Source organism: Primulina eburnea, chromosome 1, assembly GCF_022965805.1.
Source record: "Primulina eburnea isolate SZY01 chromosome 1, ASM2296580v1, whole genome shotgun sequence".
Lineage (NCBI taxonomy): Eukaryota > Viridiplantae > Streptophyta > Magnoliopsida > Lamiales > Gesneriaceae > Primulina > Primulina eburnea.
In genome coordinates this window covers 12,793,598-12,805,335 of record NC_133101.1, presented here as the reverse complement: position 1 = coordinate 12,805,335, position 11,738 = coordinate 12,793,598, and positions in this window count along the sequence as shown.

The following is an 11,738-nucleotide window of genomic DNA, read 5'->3' as shown; positions in this document are numbered from 1 at the left end:
TTACCTGATTCAGTTTTTAAGGTTAATTTTGCATGCTTAAGTTCTGATTAGTAGGTGATTCTGGAACGGGTCACTACAATGAGCCTCATCAGGAATATGTGGTTATTCAGTAACAACCGATGCATTTTCAACCTCTGATGTACTAGCCTTATTCATAGCCGCAATTTGAGTTGTTAAAGCAGAAACTTGTGCAGTGAGTGATGTAATAGGATCTATGGCATAAATTCCAGCTTGCTTCTTTACTCCTGACCTCTCAGACGGCCACTGATAACTGTTAATGGTCATCTGTTCAAGCAAATCATATGCTTGTTCAGGTGATTTTGCAAATATCGTGCCACCAGCTGCTGCATCCACAGTGCCTCTTGTTTGTCCATTCAAACCATTGTAAAACAATTCAATCTATACCCAATCTTCAAAACCATCGTTTGGACACCTCCTCAACAACTCCTTATACCGTTCCCATACCTCATATAATTGCTCAAAGTCAGTCTGCCTAAAAGTACTTATCTCAATTTTCAACTGTGCAGACTTTGCAGGTGGAAAATATTTAGCAAGAAACTTGGTTGCTAACTCCTGCCATGTAGTGATACTCCCCAAAGAAAGCGATTGGAGCCATCCTCTTGCTTGGTCCCTAAGAGAAAAAGGAAACAAACGCAATCGAATTATATCATCAGAAACACCATTTATTTTTACCGTGTCAGTGATTTCAAGGAATGTTCTGAGATGTAGATGAGGATCTGCAGTAGCGGCTCCCCCAAACTGATTTTGTTGAACCATGTTTATCAATGCGGGCTTGAGCTCAAAGTTTTTTGCATTTATAGTTCCTCGTGCTATGCCCGAATAATGAGCATTTAGTACCGGTCTAAAATGATCTCTGATGGGTATTGCAGGGGGTGGATTTTCATTATCTCTGTTGTCACCCATTGCTTGAATCTCTTCTCTTCTTGTCTTTCTTAATCTTCTTGCGGTTCTTTCGATCTCAAGATCAAAGATAAGCAAGTCAAGATTTTGAGATCTTCGCATGCACTATCAAACAAAGATAAGAAACAAATCAATGTTTAATATAATCCAATAAAAACTGCTCTAAATTAAAATCAAGACCAATTGGTAACAATATTAATATAAATTTAAAATAAACAATCCCCGACAACGGCGTCAAAAACTTGTTACGTGTTTTCTTAATTGCTTGCAAGTGCACAACGTCAAGTTGTAATAAAATGTATTTTCGAGTACAAGTGTCGATCCCACGAGGAGTATATATATATAAATTTATATTAATGCTCGTAATTAAAATACTCTCAATTTTATTTAGAAAAATCGATTAAATGATTTGTTTGCGAGAATAATTAAATTGACAAAGGATTTAAATAAAATATCACAACAAACTTGTGCAAATGACAATGGAATAAAAGATCTAGAGGTCCGATTTCACGCAACTATTCACCATGTGTTATTTTGTGTAGCTATATTATAAATGTCATTCTTATTCATTAACCAAGAATTCTAAATTATCTACTCCATCTTCCGATTGCTAAGTAGATACTAATTATCTAACAAAGGATTGTAACGTCCCCGTCAACAATCTATAATTAAATAACACAATAAGCAATAACTTCTTTTAATGGCTTCAATAGCAATATATGTCCACCCGAACTCTATAAATACCATCGATGTATTTTTCCCTTTCTTGTTTATAAATTCCCTTTTCCAAGTGATAAGTTATAAACATAAGAATCATTCAAGATATGGCCAGTAAAATGAAAGCATTAAAATTATAAAAATACAAATGAACAATAAGGAAAACTTATATAGCATAATTCATAAATCCCACACATGGTTTCTAGTTTTGTTCCATCTTTCCTCTAGATATAAGAATTAGTTCATAGTAATACAAACAACACAACAACACATGAATCTTAAACAAGACATATCAAATAAAAATAAAGAAAGAAGAACTTAGAACAATAGTTTGGAGTGCAGAAATTTCTGTCCAGAAGTGTGCAAGAGATTTATCAAGAACTTGATGAACTTGAATCTTCAAATCTTCTAGCCTCCACAACTCTTCCATGAGCTCCCAATGACCTAGATAGTGAATAATAGAAGCCTTTTATAGTCCTAGACAAGTCTTTCACGCAAAACACAAAAGTCATCAACTCCCATGCGCAGCACACCAAATTAAAGAATTTCCGGACTTTGTCTGTCAACGACCGCGGGAGCGGTAAAGATGGCACCGCGGGAGCACTATAGTTTCGGGGAAACTTTCATCTTCAAACTACGAAGACCGCGGGTGCGCTTCAAATGTTACCGCGGGTGCGGTCTAGCTTCGGCAGATTTTTTTCATTCTTTATATTCAGTGACCGCGGGTACGGTCATAGACATACCGCGTGTGCGGTGGTCTCTCGGGAATTTTATCTCTTGCACTTTCAAATTCAACACTTTACTACTCCAAACTTTCATTCTAAGCTTCCAAACTACAATAACAAATTACATAAAACCTGCTCAAGAATCACAAAATTCTAAGTTAAAAACAAGTAATAAAAGTACAATAAATTGCACTTATCAATATCTAAATAGTATCTCTGTCTCTGTACCTATATCCCATCGATATAATCGATACTCTGTTGGAATATAAGCCTATGGTCGTTCATCAACTAATTGCATTGCAATCTCTGACTATGTATCTATCAATCCAATAAAACATTTGAACTCTCTCTTGGACATTAAATCAAACACTTTGAAGACTCTTCTCTTTTGTATTCCCTTTGACATAATTGAGACATAAAATACCTCTAATATACAACAAATGTATCAATACATAACATGAGTTAAATGGAAGGGAATAGCATATTAAAACCATTGAAACACAATACATATACTTCATGTGAGCACAAGGAATGAATTCCACTTACACCCAATGGAAAGCTTGATACTAAGATTTTGGTACAACTCCTACAACAATAAATCAAGTATTGAACCATCAACAACCCAATAATCAAACAACCGTACCATAAGATCCATAAAACCAACACAATAATGAATCTCATCATAATTTCTCCAACACCATAATCCAAGAATAACCAAATCCACAAGCTTACCTTAGCTTCTTGAATCCAAAAGAACCTTGTTCTCACTTCAACAATCCAACAAGATGCTTGAATCAAAGGAAGGAAAGAAAGGAATAAGAACCCTAACCTCTCCTAGAGCTGAAGAACCGAGAGAATTGGGAAAGAATGAGGAAAAATGAGCCAACTCCTTCTATTATATCACTTAAATCTCGAAAACACGTTTTTACTGTTCATGGACCGCGGGTGCGCTATGCCTTCGGCACCTCATCCAAAATTTTGAAACTGTAGACCGCGGGTGCACTAACTTTTGGAGTGCGGGTGCACTCTGGTCACCGCGGGTGCACTGAAAAATGGAGTGCGGGTGCACTCTCCTCTGAACCAACAATACTCTTCGCAACTAAACCGAATCGCAACGTCACTTCTCCTCATATTTTGGCAACGCTCTCAACATGAAAGTTACACTTCTATGTCTTATCTAACCACTCCAATTGGCCTCAGATCACAATTCTAAACATCAAAACTATGCTTAAACTTAACCAAAGAGTCCATAAACATAGGAAATCTCAAATCATACCGTTCACCAGACTTGTATATTACAATCTCCCCTCCTTAAAAGAATTTCGTCCTCGAAATTGACGTCAGTGCGAAAACAACTCAGGATATTTTCCTTTCATCTCGTCCTCTGGTTCCCACGTGGCTTCTTCAATCAATTGATTCCTCCAAAGGACTTTAACAATGTCGATCTCTTTGTTTCTCAATATTTTAACTTTGCGATCCAGAATCTGGACTAGAATCTCTTGATACGTCAAATTCGGTGTCAAGTCCAATGTCTCGTGATGAAGAACATGGGAAGGATTCGCAATATACTTCCTGAGCATGGATACATGAAAAACATTATGAACCCTATCAAGATCTGGCGGTAAGGCTAACCTGTAAGCTCGATCACCGACTCTGTCTAAGATCTCAAATGGACCAATAAATCTTGGACTCAACTTTCCCTTTTTACCAAACCGCATCACACCTTTAAGAGGTGCAATCTTCAAGAACACGTGATCGCCAACCTCAAACTGCAACGACCTTCGTCTAACATCAGCATAACTCTTTTGTCTTGATTGTGCCGTCTTCATCCTTTCTTGAATAACAACAACAACATCAGCTGTCTGTTGGACAAATTCTGGACCCAACATCTTCCTCTCACCAATCTCATCTCAATATAAGGGAGATCTACACTTTCTGCCATAAAGCGCTTCATACGGTGCCATGCCAATCGTTTCTTGGTAGCTGTTATTATACATGAAATCAACAAGAGGCAATTTGGAATCCCAACTACCTGGATAGTCTATAGTACAAGCTCTGAGCATATCCTCTAAAATCTGAATAACTCTCTATGATTGACCGTCACTCTGGGGATGATATGCTGTACTGAATGCTAACCGTGTACCCAAATATCTGTATAAACTCTTCCAAAACTCTGAAGTAAATCTAGGGTCACGATCAGACACAATTGACACAAGAACACCATGAATTCTGACAATCTCTGCTATGTACTGTTCGGCATACTGGTTCGTAGAATACGTCATCTTGACTGGGAAAAAATGCGCTGACTTGGTCAACCGATCAACGATAACCCAAATAGAGTTAAAGCCTTTATGCGTTTTGGGAAGACCAACCACGAAATCCATTGTAATATGCTCGAAATCCATTGTAATATGCTCCCATTTCCATTGAGGAATCGGCAATGACTGCAATGTCCCAGCAGGTTTCCGGTGTTCGATTTTCACCTTCTGACAAGTTAAGCACTGAGAAATAAACATGGCAATATCCTTCTTCATACATGGCCACCAATAGAGTCTTCGAAGATCCTCATACATCTTGGTACTACCTGGATGTATAGAGTATGGCGCGGTATGTGCCTCTGTCAGAATGTCTCTCCGAATATCACCAGTAGGAATGCATATACGACCTCTGAATGTCATCAAACCATCTCTATTCATCTCAAACTCTGAATTACCTCTCTCCTCTGCTCTGGCTCTCATCTCTGCCAACTGTACATTATTGGCCTGCTCTCTGTCAATGTAGCCCGAATGACCAACGCTGAAAAGCGAGCAATGGTTCCCAGGTACTACCAAAGATAACTCCTCTCGTTGCAAGTCTAACAACAACGGCTTCTGAATCATAGAACTCAAAGAGGAACTTGACTTACGACTTAAAGCATCCGCTACAACATTCGCTTTCCCAGGGTGATAACTAATCGTCACATCATAATCTTTGACAAGCTCTAACCATCGTCTCTGTCGCATATTGAGTTCTTTCTGGGAAAACAAATACTTTAAACTCTTGTGGTCCGTGAAAATTTCACACTTTTCGCCATATAAATAATGTCTCCAGATTTTCAAGGCGAATACCACAGCTGCCAGTTCCAGATCATGCGTAGGATAATTCTTCTCATAGTCTTTCAACTGACGAGAAGCATAGGCTATAACCTTTCCACGTTGCATCAGCACTGCACCAAGGCCCTTCTTCGACGCATCGGTATAAACAACAAAGTCCTCTGTACCACTGGGCAATGCAAGTACTGGAGCTTGTCGTCAATTTATCTTTCAACTCGTGAAATCCACTTTGGCATTCATTGGACCACTCAAATTTTACAGTTTTTCCTCGTCAAATTGGTCAATGGCAAGGCAATCTTGCTAAAATCCTGAAATAAAACTGACGATAATAACCAGCTAAACCAAGAAAACTGCGTACCTCTAGATATAGTGATAGGAAGAGGCCACTTCTGTATTACCTCAATTTTCACTGGATCAACAGCTATACCATCCTTCGAGACAACATGGCCTAAGAAAGAAATCTGCTCCAACCAGAACTCACATTTCTTCAACTTAGCATACAACCTCTTCTCTCTCAACAACTGAAGAACAACTCTGAGGTGCTCTGTATGAAGCTCTCTGGTCTTGGAATAGATCAATATATCATCGATGAAAACAATGACAAAGCTATCCAAATACGGCTTGAACACTCGGTTCATAAGATCCATGAAGACTGAAGGAGCATTAGTCAGACCAAACGACATAACAAGAAATTCGTAATGACCATACCTGGTCCGAAATGTCGTCTTAGGTATATCAGACTCCTAACTTTCAACTGGTAATAGCCAGATCGCAGATCAATCTTCAAAAAAACTGTAGTCCCTTGCAATTGGTCAAAAAGATCGTCTATCCGTGGCAACGGATACTTATTCTTAATCGTCACTTTGTTGATTTCTCTATAATCAATGCACAGCCGCAAAGACCCATCTATCTTTTTAACAAAAAGAACCGGAGCTCCCCAAGGCAAAGAACTCGGCCGAATAAAACCCTTATCTAATAAATCCTGCAACTGCGTCTTCAATTATTTCATCTCTGTAGGGGCCATTCTGTACAGAGCCTTGGAAATAGGAACCGTACCTGGAACTAGATCAATCACAACTCTACATCTCTGTCCGGCGGTAAACTCGGCACATCATCCTCAAATACATCAGGAAACTCTCTCACAACATCAATATCATCAATATTCAACTTCACAATTCTATCCATATCAACAATCGAAGCCAAAAACCCATCACAACCTCTAAACAACAACCTCTTAGCCTCAAGACATGAAATAAAAGGAAGGACCAGCGAAGTACCTGCACTGGCGAGCATACCTTCCTTATTTCCATCATCTGCAAATTTCACCGTCTTAGCAACGCAATCAATCACTGCACGGTAAGTGGATAGCCAATCCATACCAAGTATAATATCAAACGCAACCATCGGAATAACAATCAAATCGGCATAAACCACTCGCCCATCAATTTGAACAGAACATGCATACACAATAGACGTCAGGCACAACACATCTCCAGAAGGTAATACAACATTAAACTGGAGGGGAAGAATAAAAGGAACTAGACCCAAAGATCTCAAAAATAGTTCAGACATAAAAGAATGAGTAGCACCTGTATCAATCAATGATGTAGCTACTCTGCCTGAAATTAAAATAGTGCTAGAGATCACAGAAGAATCATGGTTTATACCTTCCTTCGTCATGGTGAAGATGCGACCCTGCACCTTCTCTTTACTTGATCCCCTCGGACAGTCCTTGGCGATATGGCCTGCAGTACCACATCGGTAGCAAGTATAAGTACCAAATCTGCACTCACCCCTGTGATGCCTACTGCACTTGGGACACAACGGCTTCTCTCGATCAAATGAGACTACCGGTGCTTTGGGACTCGGCTCCACCTTGCCTTTCCCCTTGTAACTGCCTTTATCTCTTTGGCTCGAACTCTGACCTCTATGAGCAATAGCTTGCTGCCTCACTTGCCTCTCTCTAGCAATATCTTTCTCATCTTGCTCAGCTAACAATGCTTTAGATACAATTTCTTTAAATGTCACCGCTTTAGACATATTGATGTCTCTTCTGATTTCTTCTCGGAGTCCTCTAATGAAATGAGCTCCCTTGTCTTTGTCATTGGAGGCAATATACGGGGCAAACAGACATCCCTCCTCGAACTTCAAAATGTACTCATCAACATTCATACCTCCTTGACGCAGCTCTAAAAATTCAGTCACCTTCCGAGCTCAAAGTGCATCCGAAAAATACTTATCGTAGAAAAGATCCGTGAACTCTTGCCACTTCAATGCCGGAACATCAACACTTACCTTGGTAGCATTCCACCAAATACGTGCAGCTTTGACTAACATGAAAACTGCACAATCCACTCTGTCTTTGTCTTCATACTTGAAATGATCAAATATTGCCTCAAGTGCTTTGATCCACTCTACGGCCACCAATGGATCAGTGCTTCCTGCAAACTCAGGCGGATCCATCCTCTTAAAAGCAGTAAAGTTCCCATCAGTCCCAACTTCTTGAGCCACTTGGCCTCTCCCTTGGCCTCTACCTTGACCTGAACCTTGCAAACGGAGCAACTGTTGAATCTGCTCACTGTGAAACTTAGCTTGCTCTTTCAATAACTTGCCGAACTCATCGACAACTCTCGATGAGGAACTATCCTCACCCTCTGAAGCTTTCCTCTTAGGAGGCATTAAATCCTACAATGTGCTCACATAATACATATCAACTGATAACAGTAAATAGATGTAGAAAAAGACATACCCGGACTGTTGAAAGTAGACGAAGTCATATGCATTGGTCGGGAGAACGTTGCTCTGATACCACTAAATGTAACACCCTCGACCGATTTCTTAAAATAGCAGCGGAATTTTTATAAAATTTCTTTGAAGGGAGGAAGGATTTAAAATTTTCTTGACATACACATTATATTCAATATTTACAATCAAAAGTATATACATGATCTATAAAGTGTTGCACCAAAATACAAAATATAATTTTGATCATGTATAGCAAAATATCTTCTTCCTTCCATCTTCTATGCATATGACCTCGGCTCCAATCAACGTCCTGGTCCGTCACTCTTATCTGCATCACAAGAAAAACCTTCGCCATAATAGCGACGGTTATGCAACAACCGATCGGCGACGGTTTTTACCAAAACTGTCGCTATTATCGCGACAGTTTTGGTTGAACCGTTGCTATATAGCGACGGTTTTATTAAAAACCGTCGCTATAATTCTATATATACCGAGGTTCGCAGACATTTCCTTAAACGATTTTTCGTCTATCTCTAGTAGTAGTTAAACTCTATCAATTTTTCGTAGTTTCGATTTTTAATTTTGTACTAACATTTTTTCTTATTTATTTCGTAGATTTGCTCGTCGGTACGATCTTCCAGTGTTACGTGGAGCTGCATATCTTCGCGCAAATCAGGTTTTAATCTTTTTTTTCCCCGAAAATTTACTACATAATTTTAATTTTTGCGTAGTAGTTTTTTTTATGCATTTTATGGTTACAAACCATCGCTTCTTAATCGGCGGTTTTTTTAAAAAAATCGTCGTTTAATATAGCGACGGCTTTTTCAATTCCGTCGCTTAATATAGCGACGGCTTTTTCAATACCGTCGCGAACCTTTGGATGTTCAATTTTAAATTTTAATTTTGTTCAAATAAAATATTTTGACTTTTTATAATCATAATTTAAATTTTCAAAACTAGCTATTATAAATAGATAAATATAAGTTTTCAATAGTTCAACTTTTAGAAATAGCTTCAATATCATCCATTATCACACTTTAAAGAAAGAAAGACATTTATCTTTTATGTTTATCAACTTGGGTATTTGGTAAGAGTAAATTCACTCGCATCCAAGATTTCTTGCTCGAGGTTTTTAACCTTTTCCAAAAATATCATGAAGATCAATAAATACTTGTGAAGATTGAACAGGATAATGGTCAATTTTTTTTAGCTTTATAAAATGTGCCACCAATACCAATCATCAAACTTTCATAATATCAATTATATGACATAAAATAAAATAATATGTATATAATTAAAAATATTATATATTTATAAAATTGGTTCGGTTAGGATTTTTCACCAAAACTTTGAACAAAACCAATTTTTTCGATATGATTAATTTTAAAACCAATATAAATCGATCGACTAAAAACCAAACCAACTATTTGATTTGGCTTTGGTTTCTACTCACCCCTAAATTTGGTAATGCAAGAGATTGACTAATGTTTCAACTTCATTTCTTCAATGCTTGTTGCTTCCTCAATATCCATTGTTTTTGCCCTCTAAGCGAGAAATCCCTAAATCCACATAAAAATAAATATTTTTATTTTTTTTAATAATATAAAATAGAAGATTTTTTTTAGTCTTCTAGTCTAGTCTAGGAAATACAAATATATGTAGGTTATATGGTGTAATTCGATTTGGACAATTCGAGCTGTTTCACAAATTAGGTCGAAGAATCGAATCTGCTTCACTCCAAAATAATAAAACACCGCTCTGCTTTCTGTTTCAATTCTCTTCAACAATGTCTTCCCGCTTCCAAGCAGCGGTGCTCGTATCAGCGCCTTGTTATCCGAACGCTGTTGCTTGGTCCGAAGAGAATCTGGTGGCGATCGCTTCTGGTAGCCTCATTACGATCCTGGTAATTGTTAACTTTTCAAAGTTTGCTGATTTTAGTATTGAATTGCTTTGATGCAATTTTACTGATACGATGTATAGCATTTGAGTCTCAACATTGAAATTGCTCAAGTTCAGAAGTATCCTGGCATTCAATCTGTTCTAGCTGAGTTTTTAGTTGATCAAGAATTTTGGGTTGTCATGTGATTCTGTTAGTGTGAGGATTATGCAGATGACATTATTAACTATGCACTGACATGAACAAGAATCAATGACCACTGATTCTGAGTCCAGTATTCTGTGATCCACATGATGGGATCTGATCCCATGACTTAGTAAAGACAACTACTAAATCAATTGATTGCATACAACTACCTGATCATCATAACTGGTCTGGAAGCTGTTTTATGTTGGAGTTCAATACAGGGTCTGATTTTAATTTGATAGAGAATCTTATAGTAGTTGGTCTATATAATTCATATTACCTTAATTTTTATTTGTTTTTTCAAATTAGGATTTAATTTTATACTGTTGATTTAGCCCTCGAATCACTGGTATATGCTTGTTGTTCACTTGGTTAGAATCCTGCTAAACCTTCTGGAGCTGGATGTCGAGGTGTAATTTCTGTTCTCCCAAGCAAGCCTTTTTCCATTGGTGTAATAAATGCTGGAGGTACGTAGAATCATATTAAAAAATGAATTTCATAGTTTTGAATGAGCTCATTGTATGTATGTATGTACACAATTTGGATGCCATTTGGATTTCTGGGTTTGTGGTTTTACAGTGCAAATGAAAATTAATTTTGAGTTGAGGTTTCAAGTACTTTTTATTTTCTCAGGTCACTGCATTTGATTTTGTTTTCATTTTTTCACAGGGATAGATTTTCTCTCTGGGTGCTTGTTGCCAATGCATGTGTCGCGGGATACAAGGCCATGTGTTAGGTTAATTTCCTGGTCTCCTGCAGATCTTGCTAGCAATGTTGGGTACTGATACCATTACCCCTGATCGAAGTTTTTGTTTGAGTATGCAACGCAAGTTGCCTCCCTGAATTAATTCTACATTTTGCTATGAATCGTGCAGTTATTTGCTTGCTGTTTGCACCACTGGAGGACGCGTCAAACTGTACCGCTTTCCCTTATGTGATTTTTCGGCTGAATGGATTGAGGTATTAAGTATTTAATAAATGAAGCTTTCAGGAAGTAGTGGTGGCAGGACCAGAATTATGGTTCGAGCTTACTGTCTCTTCACTTTAATAATCTTCCTGAACCAAAAAAAATGGTGAAAATTTTAGCAATGGAATTGTTTCTGAAATTTTGTTTTTCACACATTTGCTAAAGTTATAATCTGAAATTTTCTAGGTTATGGACATATCAGAGATGATGTATAATTATCTTTCCAAGATCAATTTCGGAGAGTCTCAAATTATATCTTCATAAATTTTAGATGTGAGTTTGTTCTATCTTTCAACTTTTTGCTGATTAGCGTTTCTTGCATATCCCCATATACTTTTCTAGATGAAATATTCTTGATGACATAACAATTAATGATATGAATTCCAACTATTCTTGGGGTTTTTTCTTTATACAGGTGATAGGGAGTCGAGATAATGCAGAATCTGAATGCCCTAATGAGCCACCTGTATCTAGTTTAAGAAAGGAAA